Consider the following 13,866-nt stretch of genomic DNA (forward strand, 5'->3'; position numbering starts at 1 on the left):
TGCAATCGGCAACAATGGCCGATTTTACGTTGTGTGAACATAGCCTTATACTGATGCTGTTTTACTTTTTGTACCTTCTTGGAATATCTATGGTAGGTACTAACCCCTGTAACCAGGGAATATGGATGCCGTATTAAAGCCATTCTTACCAAAGCATCGTGGTCAAAGTCTTTTTTTCCTTTTTCCAACACCTTAATGTAAAGAACTAAAGATATGCTATTCATTAATGGGTCAATAATGTTGGAATAATCAATGGCCATACTGAGTTTCCCCACTGCTAGGCTTAACCACTGTGCTTGCCTCTAGATAGTATTATTTTTACTACATTTTTCAAGCTAGGCAGCACCGAATCATTTTCCTCAGATTTTGTGGTTATCTTCCTCTACAATTCATATTCTAGCTATATTACTCAGCAGGTGACAAATGCATAAAACTGTACAGCCCAGCTTCATCTTTGGGTGATGATTATCTTCAGGGAATTTTATGAAAGTGTCCAGGTTCGGCAACTTCTCCAAACATCAACGCTTGGCATTTCACTCTCGGCATCTGGAGAAAGTGGAAACAGCCCGAATACTGCCTGGAAAATGTTACAGATGCCCCCTCCCATCATGTCTTCCCTTTACTTAGAGTATTATAACTGTAGATTTCTCATTTTAGTTAATGAATCATCATCATGTTGAGTGAACCTCAGTTGCCAAACCTGGTAACTTTCATGAAGTTCGCTCATGTGATGATAGATTAACTAAAATGAGATAGCTATAGCTATAATACTTTAAAGGGAAAACATTAAAAAGGCCACACAATGAGGTAACATATTCAAGAATATTTGCATAGGAAACTTTATCACATCCCAAAAAAGGTATTATTTCTGCTTCAAAAGCAAAGGCTGTAATTCTGCAATTTACTATTGAACATTAAATGATATACAAAGTTGTATTTTGAAGAATCAGAAAGATTTTTTTGTAAGCATACAATTAAACCTTTTCAAACAATAGTAATAATTCTAAACTGTATTTACATATAAACAGTATCATTTATATTATAGGCGACAGTAGGAAAAATAGAAGTGGGCACTCACCACTGTATCACCGTAGAATGCTTTATTAATCCGGGTGGACACACAGCAGGGAAGGGGGAAGATGGATCATTTATATTATACAACATGCATTGCACCTGGTTTTGGAAATAGAAGAATGAATATCTCTGCCACTAAAAAAAAAACAGTAAAGCCTTGCTAAGTTCAGTGACATCGTAACACCAACTAATAATATACCCCAAACCCAGTTACTACAGCCGGAAAGACATGAAGAGTATAGGTAGGGTAAGAGAAAAGTATGTATGACACTTCAGTGCTCCCAGACTGCCACTACAGTGTCTTTAGAAAATATTCATCACTGCCCTCTCCTGGTAAGTTAGCTGTATTTTGGTCAGCACCAATTTGCTTCCCATTCCTCCATGTGGCTAAAGATATACATTGCTGTCTTCATATTCAAGTTTTGCTGGAAGGAAACAGGGACAGTCACGGCAATGTTCCATGCCCCTATAGCCACGCCCTATAGCCACACACCCATAACCACGCCCCCCATAGCCACATCACTTATTACCATTATATAAAAAACAAATATTGTCACCACATCTTAACCACATAGTGACTTCCACCAACATACCATTGCTGCATAACATCCACTATACAAAGACCTCAGCATTGACCATATAGTGGTTGATTAGCCTGTACACAGGTTCTGCAGACCTTAAAAGAGATTATGTTGCAGTTATTTAGTGACTCACATGGGACGTCTTCTCTTGTTGTTCACTTTTGTGTTTCTTTGCCATCTTACAAGGTCATCTTGTACCATCTTGTACCTCTCTGGCCATCATTTTAGGTTTCTCTTTCCAGTATCATCCTAATCTGCTTCACACAGTTACTCTCTGTGCCCCAAAATAGTAGTCAGGCTACTTTGTGCCCTCATATGATATTAGACCCCATGTGTGCTGTGTTTCCATATTATATTAGGCAATTTTTCTATGCTCCCCTATAATAATCATAAAAAGAAGCCTCTGTGCTTCCTATAGTAGTTTGGCCCCATCTTTTTCCCATTTTCCCTCTCTATGCTTACATAGGACTCCTCTCCTTCTCCCTACATAGTAGTAGCCCCGACCCCTGCCTCCATATAGTGTAGAAGTCCCCATATAGTAAAGGTCACAAACGTGTGCAGGAGCCCCAGATAGTACAGGCTCCTCAGTGCAGCTGCCCCCCCAAAAATATAGCCTTCCTCTGTGTAGCCCTCATATAGTATAGCCTCCCCCTTTTTAACCCTCACATAACACACCCTCCGCTGTGTAGCCCACACTTAGTATAGACCCCTTTGAAGCTCGCACATAGTATAGCCCCCCCCCCACCCCCTTTGTAGTCCTAACATAGCATGGCCCCCACATAGTATAGACTACCCATGTAGCCCTTACTTAGCGTACCCTCCTTTTTAGCCCCCACATAATATAACTCTTCCTGTGTAGCCCACACTAAGTATAACCCCCTTTTTACCCCCCACATAGTATAGCCTGCCTTTATAGCCCCCATGTAGCCCCAACATATTATAGCCCCCCCAGTGTAGCCCCAACACATTGTAGCCCCCATAGTATAGTCTCCCTTTGTAGTCGCTTCCATGTGGGAAAAAAAGAAAAAATAGAATACTCACTTCTCACATTGCTCCCCTGCAGTCTCTCCTGCTGGAGACCAGGTATCGGTAGCTGCTATTCCCAAGTACAAAGAATTCTTGGGCAGGCTTCCTGCATCAGAAGTTCACTGTTCCAGCCCTGTGGCACCCGCACACTTCTCCCCTTGGCTCTGGACAGGACATTGCATCTGGGCCAAGCAGGAGAAGAGTGTGGAACTTCAGATGCAGGAAGCGCTGACAGTGAAAGAGCCTCTGTCAACGCCCTGACAGAAGGGGGCAGTGGGACACATTCTCCATCCTCTCAAAGCAGAACCGCCTGTGCTTAAATCTATAATATTATACAAGACTGAAGGTGTTGGAGTTGCCCCCTACCATCATGTCCCCTTTTACTTAGTGTTCTAGGTACTATTATCTTGGAGAAAAATCTTTTTCCAGAACATTCTTTCTCAAAACAAGTTCAAAAGCAGCAGATCCATTTCTACCAATGCTTTAAGTAATACCAGCCCAGATTTCCCACTGGGTATGTCAGGAACTTTCTGTCAAGCCTGGAAAATGAATGGTAAATTACTGCTATTCCATTTACTTTCCACACAAAGTCTAAAATCATTTTCACAGTTGAAAAAAGATATAAGTCGTTCTGACTCTGACATCTGGGGATACAGACACATTTGCCACATTGTCTCCACAATACAAGTTAAACAAAATGTCTACAGGGAACATGAAGACTTTGAAAAATTCCAACATAAATACATTCTGAACTCACTTTAAGGATTCGTTCTTCCACTCAGAGACAGGGATTCTTAACTATTTAACAGCCAGACATATGCGGATTAGTATGCTACACTACCCTCTGGATATAGAATTTTATCTTTTGTTAGTTTTAAAATATACTTTGTGAATGTTTATATGTACACTCACCGGCCACTTTATTAGGTACACCATGCTAGTAACGGGTTGGACCCCCTTTTGCCTTCAGGACTGCCTCAATTCTTCGTGGTATAGATTCAACAAGGTGCTGGAAGCATTCCTCAGAGATTTTGGTCCATATTGACATGATGGCATCACACAGTTGCCGCAGATTTGTCAGCTGCACATCCATAATGCGAATCTCCCGTTCCACCACATCCCAAAGATGCTCTATTGGATTGAGATCTGGTGACTGTGGAGGCCATTTGAGTACAGTGAACTCATTGTCATGTTCAAGAAACCAGTCTGAGATGATTCTAGCTTTATGACATGGCACATTATCCTACTGAAAGTAGCCATCAGATGTTGGTTACATTGTGGTCATAAAGGGATGGACATGGTCAGCAACAAAACTCAGGTAGGCTGTGGCGTTGCAACGATGCTCAATTGGTACCAAGGGGCCCAAAGAGTGCCAAGAAAATATTCCCCACACCATGACACCACCACCACCAGCCTGAACCGATGATACAAGGCAGGATGGATCCATGCTTTCATGTTGTTGACGCCAAATTCTTACCCTAGCATCCGAATGTCGCAGCAGAAATCGAGACTCATCAGACCAGGCAACGTTTTTCCAATCGTCTACTCTCCAATTTCGATGAGCTTGTGCAAATTGTAGCCTCAGTTTCCTGTTCTTAACTGAAAGGAGTGGCACCCGCTGTGGTCTTCTGCTGCTGTAGCCCATCTGCCTCAAAGTTGGACGTACTGTGCGTTCAGAGATGCTCTTCTGCCTACCTTGGTTGTAACAGTTGGCTATTTGAGTCACTGTTGCCTTTCTATCAGCTCGAACCAGTCTGCCCATTCCCCTCTGACCTCTGGCATCAACAAGGCATTTCCGCCCACAGAACTGCCGCTCACTGGATGTTTTTTCTTTTTCGGACCATTCTCTGTAAACCCTAGAGATGGTTGTGCGTGAAAATCCCAGTAGATCAGCAGTTTCTGAAATACTCAGACCAGCCCTTCTGGCACCAACAACCATGCCACGTTCAAAGGCACTCAAATCACCTTTCTTCCCCATACTGATGCTCGGTTTGAACTGAAGGAGATTGTCTTGACCATGATTACATGCCTAAATGCACTGAGTTGCCGCCATGTGATTGGCTGATTAGAAATTAAGTGGTAACGTGCAGTTGGACAGGTGTACCTAATGAAGTGGCCGGTGAGTGTATATCATGTATGACACCGCTTAGCACCAAGTGTTGCTATGTTCAGGATACACACTTATAAACCAGCTAGAAAAAGTTTCTATGTGATGTGTCCATTATCATTTATCTGAATTTATGCCTATTTCCAAGCCTGTTTTTTCTGGTGACAAGTCTGGTGATAAAGAGCAATTCAGACTTGATACGGAACTAGTTATCATGAAGTAGTAAGTGTTATTCTTTTGTTACAATTCAATTTATTCAGTGGCATTCACCATTATACTTTGTACATTATGTATATTATGCTTTCGTTACTGTATTTCACATACATATGTACTGTATATTAGACCAGGCACCTGTTATATGAATGTGTATCAGATTGGACAGACTCAACTTTATGAACTTTGTTGTATACCTCTGGAGAAGTAAAGGGGGAAATGACTAAGAGCTACATTTCATATGCCGTTCTTATATGAAATCCCACCTGTGTCCACTGCACTGGATTTATTGGGAGGCGCAAGTGTGGCAGTCCAAGAAATATATGGCAGCTTAAAGCTGGCATAGATTTCAACTATGATTTACACTGTATGCATATACATTATATATACATATATTTATACCAACAAAGGCATACCCCCACCCTGGATTACTTGTAAGATCCTTACCTTTATAGCTAAGTCTTTTTCCTTCTTTTAAATATTTTTTTTTATTTTTTTTTTATCTGTTTTTGTGTATCTTGTAGCTTACCTTTTTATATCTGTTCACTCAGCTATTCTCTTCAGACCTATTCATTTGCTCATCTTTGAATCTACCTTAAAACATGTACAGTAAGCATTGCCAAGCATTATCTAAAATTTCTGATGTATATATTTATTGAGAAAGGAAATGTGTTTTATTATTGGTACTTCAAATTATTTTTTTCACAGTAATTACTATCTATCTGTAATCTAAATCACTGTTTTTCATGCTATTTTTGGTCTTGCATTGGCAGTTGTCCTCCATCCAACTTTATCTGCATGGGATTGTCATTGCCTTCTCCTATTAGCATAGTAAAGCTAAATATCATGGCCTTTAATGTAATTTTCCCATTTGCTATGAAGCAGAACTAATATACTTATGTGGTAAGTACATCAAACACAGCACAGCAAAAGAAAAAAAATGCCTCATGTGGTAGTAAACCCTATATAAAATGGTCTACAAGTTATTTTTTTCTCTTTGAAGTCGTTGATAACAATGAAAAGGTTTATGTCTGAGTGTGACAATCAACTAGGCCTTGTGGAGGCACCAGTGTTAAAAATTCATGGCATTCCATATGTTCTAGTTGATTTCTAGATGAGAGTTACATATCATATGCAAGAATGTAGATTTTCTTGCTGTCGTTCATGCAAATGTCACACACATGGTTGGTGGAGAGTAGTGGGCTCTATTTGATGTCTATTTGATGTCTTCTTCAACTGAAAAAGTCTGCCCCACTTTTAACACCAAATAATAACTAAACAAATTGAGAGTTTGGTCATGAAATCTTGATTACTTTGTTGTCAGCCAATCACATCTGCTTCATGTTAATCAATGAGGGAAAATGTTAAGGAGGAAAAGACTGTGTTCAGAATCTGCTAAAAAGAGGAAGGGAGGAAGGAAGAAAGGAAGAAAGGAAGGAAGTTTTTGTATATTTATCCTTAAAGGACAACTCCGGCGAAAATTTTTTTTGGCTTATTTAACACACATTACAAAGTTATATAACTTTGTAATGTGGTTAAATACCCGGTCTGGCCCCCTTCCCCCACTTTCCGACCCCCGACCCCCCACCCCGGAAGTTAAAGAATATATACATTACCTATTACGGTCGTCACGGTCCTCTTCTCTGGTGTCGGGTGATGTCAGAGCTGGGGGCGGTCCGGGTCTTCTTCCTCCTCGGCGTCTTCATTGAGAGTGAATGGGAGAGAAAAGGCTGCTGGTGCACATGCGCACCAGCAGCCTTTTCATTGGCTGGAGCGCATCACATTGCTTCCAGCTTGCTCAGCCCTGATTGGCTGAGCTTGCTGAAAGCCATGTGATGCGCTCCAGCCAATGAAAAGGCTGCCGGTGCGCAAGCGCGCTGGCAGCCTTTTCTCTCTCATGGACCCGGAAGAAGGAGACATCGCTGGACGGCGGACGCAGGTGACGGTGAGGCGGACAGCGGGCGAATGGAGTGGCGATCGTCACCGGAGGGATGGTGAGTATGGTGTCTGTGTGTGTCTGTGTTTTGTTTTTTTTGGGGGGGGTCCGGCCGGAGTTGTCCTTTAATTCTGACCCATACCTGTTCTTTGGTAGTGGTAGCTATTTAATAGGGTAAGCTCCACTACTAAGCCTGTAAGGTGATATTAGAATAATAATAATAATAATAATAATAATAATAATAATAATAATAATAATAATAATAATAATAATAATAAATTTTAAGTGAAATAAAAACTCACCCCCATCCCTCATTGACCAGCTTTTTAACCTCTTTCATGACCAAAGTTCATTGATGCACAGATGTCCATTGCTTAACACCTCCATCAGTGGCCGTGTGCAATGCAATTACCCCAGTGAGTAAGGGCACTAAGCAGCAATCTATATAGAAGGAACGTTCAACAGCTATAAGATTGCATGATTTTCCCTCTGAGAGCAGGAGCAAAGTATTAGATTTCCCTCCCAGCATGGACTGAAGTCTGACGTCTTGGGTCAAACCTCCTGAAATGCCATAGGTTCCATTATCACCACAACTGACCCAGAACTAACCCAGAGGGGAGATTTAAGAACTAAACTGGCTGTAGTCTCAGTGACAAAGTCTGGAGCTGGAAACAGGGAGACAGAACTAGGCTTAGAACCTTTCTCCTCACATGATTATTAGAGATGAGCGAACTTTTCAAAAGTTCGTTCCGATCGGACTTCCGGATATTTTTTAAAAGTTCAGTCCGACCGGATTTCGGATTTTATAGTTTAAAGCATCTACTGTATATGATACGGGGGTAGTGTATTTGGTTGAATTTAGGGCTCTACATGTCAGTAACATCATTATCTTTTCAATATCTCAAAGTCATTTTTTTTTTAGACTTCAGTATTCACCATTACAGGGTCTATGCAGGAAACTCACCATTACAGGGTCTATACAGGAAACTCACCATTACAGGGTCTATGTAGGAAATTCACCATTTCAGGGTCTATGCAGGAAATTCACCATTACAGGGTCTATGCAGGAAATTCACCATTACAGGGTCTATGCAGGAAAAAGGTCACAAATGCAGTGTAGGAGCAGCAGTAGTCATTGGAGGCCAGTGGAGGTCCAGCAATAGTAATTTGAGGCAGTACAGGAGCAGCAGTAGTCATTGAACGCCAGTAAAGGACCAGCAGTTGCATTGTAGGGATTAGCAGCAGGATCAGCTCAGCCGTGAGCAGTGATACTGTGGGAATGAGCAGTGGTATCGTGGGGATAAGCAGTGGTATCGTGGGGATCAGCAGTGGTATTGTGGGGATCAGCAGTGGTATCGTGGGGATCAGCAGTGGTATGTCAGCGATAAGCAGTGGTATCGTAGTGATCCGCAGGGTTGGATCAACGACCGGCAGTGGTACCGTAGGGATCAGCATGGTCTGTTCAGCGACCTGCTGTGGTACCGTAGGGATCAGCAGTGGTAGCTCAGCAACCAGCAATGGTATCGTAGGCCTATTCAGGATCAGCAGTGCTATTGTAGGATTTATCAGGAACATCGGTAGTCACGTAGACCTTTTCATGATCAGCAGTAGGCAAGGAGGCCATATTAGGAACAACCGTAGTCATGGAGGGCAGTGCAGGAGTGGCAGTAGTCACAAAGGCTAGGGTTAGAGTAGCAGTAGTCAACATTGAGGCTAGGGCAGGAGCAGCAGTAGTCAACATAGAGGCCAGTACAGAAGCAACAATTGTCAACATAGAGGCCAGTGAAGGCCCAGCAGTAGCCAACATGGAGGACAGGGCAGGAGCGGCAATAGTCAACATGGAGGCCAGGGCAGGTGCAACAGTAGTCAACATGGAGGCCAGGCAGGAGCAACAGTAGTTAACATGTAGGCCAGTACAGAAGCAACAGTAGTCAACATGGAGGCCGGTGAAGGCCCAGCAGTAGTCAACATGGAGGCCAGGGCAGGAGCAACAGTAGTCAACATAGAGGCCAGTACAGGAGCAACAATAGTCAACATGGAGGCCAGTACAGGAGCAACAGTAGTCAACATGGAGGCCAGTACAGGAGCAACAGTAGTCAACATGGAGGCCAGTGAAGGCCCTGCAGTATTCAACATGGAGGCCAGTACAGGAGCAACAGTAGTCAATATTTGTGTCTCAGGAAACCACATATGTCATATACACTCTCGCAAAGGTGCCACTATAGTACTTGGATATCTGTATAGCAGGTTTTTTTTTAGTTTTATTCTACAGACATGCACAAAAGATATTTATATTTGTGTCTCAGTAAACAACGTATGTCATATACACTCTCGCAAGGGTGACACTATAGTAGAAATCACAGATGCACCACCTCGTATGGGCGTGCAATTAACACGGTCCAATTACGTGTAAATTATATTTAACCTCTTAAGGACATATGACGTACCCGTACGTCATATGTCCTCATTAGCACTTCAAAGCGGGGCCGCGCGGCGACCCCGCTTTGAAGCGCCGCGGTCCCGGTTGCCGCGTGTAGCCCGGGACCACCGCTATTAGCGGGCACGGTCTGATCGCCGTGCCCGCTAATTAGCTAATCAGAGGCAGTCGGAGGAGCGATCTCCATGTCTGATGCCGGCCGGGGACTCGTCCAAGATGGCGCAGTCCCCGACTCGGCACTCGTTTACTTCCGGCTGCAGCAGCTGGGAGTAAACGAGTGCCTATCTCATTGATCTTTGCTGTATATCTATACAGCAAAGATCTCAATGAGAGATCAAAGTATATATACTAGAAGTCCCCTAGGGGGGCTTCTAGTATAAGTGTAAAAAAAAAAAAAAAAAGGTGTTGTTTAAAAAGCCCCCTCCCCTAATAAAAGTCTGAATCACCCCCCTTTTCCCAGGTTCTAAATAAAAGTAAACAAATAAATAAATAAATAAACATGTTTGGTATCGCCTCGTGCGTAATCGCCCAAACTATTAATTAATCACATTCCTGATCTCGCACGGTAAACGGCGTCAGCGCAAAAAAATCCCAAAGTGCAAAATTGCGCATTTTTGGTCGCTTCAAATCCAGAAAAAATGTAATAAAAAGCGATCAAAAAGTTGTATATGCGCAATCAAGGTACCGATAGAAAGAACACATCATGGCGCAAAAAAATGACACCTGACACAGCCCCATAGACCCAAAAATAAAAGCGTTATAAGCCTGGGAATGGAGAGATTTTAAAGAACGCATATTTGTTAACAATAGTTTGAATTTTTTATAGGCCATCAGATACAATATAAGTTATACATGTTATATATTGTTTTAATCGTAACGACTTGAGGAACATTCTTAACAAGTCAGTCAGTTTTACCCCAGGGCGAATGGCGTAAAAAGACAGTTCCCCCAAATAAAAGAAATGCCTGTTTTTTTTCAATTTCACCACACTTTGAATTTTTTTCTGGTTTCGTAGTGTACCAAATGCAAAAATTCAGCCTGTCATTGCAAAGTACAATTAGTGACGCAAAAAATAAGAGCTCATGTGGGTTTCTAGGTGGAAAAATGCAAGTGCTATGGCCTTTTAAACACAAGGAGGAAAAACCGAAAACGCAAAAACGAAAATTGGCCCCATCCTTAAGGGGTTAATTTCCCCGAATCACGTATAAAATCTAACTTTTATTAGATATGCATTAAAAGTAAAAAATTTATTTAAACAAGTGTTCTACACATATGAAATCGGCACTTCACAACAGATCTAGGATGTTGACCCTCTGATAGACTGGTATACTTAGGGATAGATTAGCCCAAATGCATAAAGATGAAACCAGACTTCAGAAAAAATTGCAATAAACAAGTATCTCTGTCTCAATCCAAGTCTCTACGCGTTTCACCCAGATATGTCCCTGGGATCATCAGGAGACCTTCACAAAACACAATGGTTACTGTTTAGAGATTATATAGAATAGGTGTGTTTAATTAAATAGAAAAATCAGATAAATATAGAAAAGGGTAGGAGACAAGTGGGGATATAGTGTGTATACTCTGTGCGTGTGTCGGGTGTTCACCCTGGCCCGGCCTCCGATAAGCACTTGGAGCGACAGGTCAGGATAACCCCAAGACACAGACAAACCACACACAATACAGTCAGGAGTACACTTTTATGGCTGCAGTATTACACGTCAGAAACTGTATGTATGACCAATAGGGATAGCAATGACCCGCAGAGACAGTCCTTTGGGGTTCAGGTTAGATACCAGTATCCAATGATGTCACAAGCCACATGTAAATATGATAACATGCATAACCTCTACGATAATCTATGGCAACCATGCATATACTAGCTATGTCTGCCGAGTACTAGAGGAACATCTTATCCTGGAAGATGAAAAAAAGTCTCATACAGCAGGTACAACCACAAAATCTGGCAAGCGCACAAATTATATATACTGACAGTGTTTGCCAAGACAGCCATCATGATAAAAAGTCACAGTGCAGATATGGTGCACTCATCCCCACAGGGATTACTCACTACCTCCAGCGTGCCCAGGGTGGTGATTCTGGTGACACTATAGTACTTGGATATCTGTATAGCAGGTTTTTTTTTTTTTATTCTACAGACATGCACAAGAGATATATATTTGTGTCTCAGGAAACAACGTATGTCATATACAGTCTCGCAAGGGTGACATTATAGTACTTGGATATCTGTAAAGCAGGTTTTTTTTTTTACTATTATACAGACATGCACTAGAGGTATATTTGACACTAAGGTTGAGAAAACTTTTCTGGTTTCTATTTTCTTTCTGGCGTTTTTGTTCTGTGCACCCTTTGCTCTCCTATGTCTTATCTATCTATCTATCTATCTATCTATCTATCTATCTATCTATCTATCTACTGAGAACAGCAGCACGAGCAATTGCCAGCGTTTTGTCACTGACGAGCTGTGTGGAGTAGTAACACTCTCCTTCCTCTCTCTCAGCAGACTGCGTCCTGCGGTCACGCGAGCGCTCCTCTTAAAGCTATACCGACGTCACAGGGGGTGGGCTAGTGCAACATCCCTGCTGATTGGATGTGTTTCGGGCATCATGGTAAAGCGCTTTTCCTGCCCAGGACACTTCCTGGTTTCTAAAATGGTGGCTGCCATTTTAGAAAGCAAGGGGGAAAAAAATCAGAGCGGACTTCCATAAATCTGAATCCGATCGGATTCGGACTTTTTGGAAAATCCGACCCGGATCCCATACCGGGCGAACCGGTTCGCTCATTTCTAGTGACTATAGAAGAAGAATAGAATGATTCAGTTATCTGAGGAGAGAGTGATGGACTTGGCTGCAGTGATTGGTTCTAACCCAAGATAAAGGGTTGAACCTTGGAGACCCATCTCTTAGAACACTTTTCTAACAGAAGCTGACTAAGAAAATGTCATGTGACCAAAGTCTCATCCTAAGCCCAAATAAGCAGAGCAATGTTTTACACCTGGTTTATCTGTAATATCTCAAAAAGAGAGATTTTTCAGCTATACTGCACTACAGTAGCTGTGATTTTAATACTGCCACATCCTTTTTATGAATAGTTATATGACCACACTGAGATTTTAACACAAAAAAAATAAAAATAAAATAAAATAAATATATATATATATATATATATATATATATATATATATACAGTATATATTTATTTATTTCTAGGCCTCCAATAATTTTATCTGGTGGGTATCTGGTCTCCCAGTTAAGGGCTGTATGCATTGTGTACACAATATACATTCAGGCTATAATATATACACATATATCAAAAATAAAATTGCAAAGTTTCAGATGTTGTCTGTGCTCTATAAGATAGATACCAATGACGTGGCTTGAGACAGCAGGTTTGCACCATTTTTTCTTGTTTTAATGCTATGTAGATGTAGACTTCTCCAAAAGCTGTCTCTTAGTCAGATCACCATGCCTAAAATATATGATCCTATTATCTCCTGTGTGTCACACTCAGCCAACATTGTAAGCTCTTTGAGGGATTTAGCTGACATCTAATGTGCCTGTGTGACTGCAATAGTTATGCCTTTTCTGCTAGATCCCACTACACGTCTGATTCATAGCCCTGCATGGCTGCCATTTCTATGCAAATAAACTGGAGACAAATGCTGCTTACAGGGATTTGTAAGGAATATAAGATTTGCCTAGGAGCACTATTTGCAAATAATGTTATGAAACAAAGTAAGGACTAAAATAAGTCTTCGAATGGCACTTTTTATTTTCACTGCTGGTTGCTTCTCAGAGATAGCGCAACTTAATATTTGATGGATTATTGCATCCTGATTAACTGTCTAGATAAAATAATCATAATTCTGTATATGATGCCTTGATCACTCATTGGATTATCATTTACATAACAATGCTGGACAAATGTAGGAAGCAGTAGATATTATAGAAGAACTGGTGCCTTTGCTCCCACCATGTTATCTCTGCAGTGCTATTATATTGGTCCCAGTTTGAAACAAAGAAGGAGGCCATCAGTGTCTAACCATCTGTGTTTTGATCCTGCAGCTACACAGCTGAGAGAGCATTGCCTCCCCATTATTTGCATTGGCACAATAGTTCAAACATATAGGGAACAATTAGAGATGAGCAAACCGAGCCTGACGACCCCCAGTTCGTTTCGAACTTTGAAAAAAATTTGGTTAGTTAACAAACCAAACTTTTAGTGGAGTTCGATCAAACCTTAAATATTGGCGTTTTAATGTTTTTTTTTATTTTTTTTAACAATGTTTTAGGACAGTAACATGAGCATGGGATGCTGGAATGCACTGTATTAAAATAGACACTGATGTACAAGTGCATTTTAAAAGACTTAAAAGAGTATCCCAAACTGGGCCGAAGCCCTCCTATTTAATAATGTCTATATGTACAGTTTTACTTGTGTTTTTATTAATAAAATATTTAAATACTAATAC

This window comes from Dendropsophus ebraccatus, chromosome 4, assembly GCF_027789765.1.
Source record: "Dendropsophus ebraccatus isolate aDenEbr1 chromosome 4, aDenEbr1.pat, whole genome shotgun sequence".
NCBI lineage: Eukaryota > Metazoa > Chordata > Amphibia > Anura > Hylidae > Dendropsophus > Dendropsophus ebraccatus.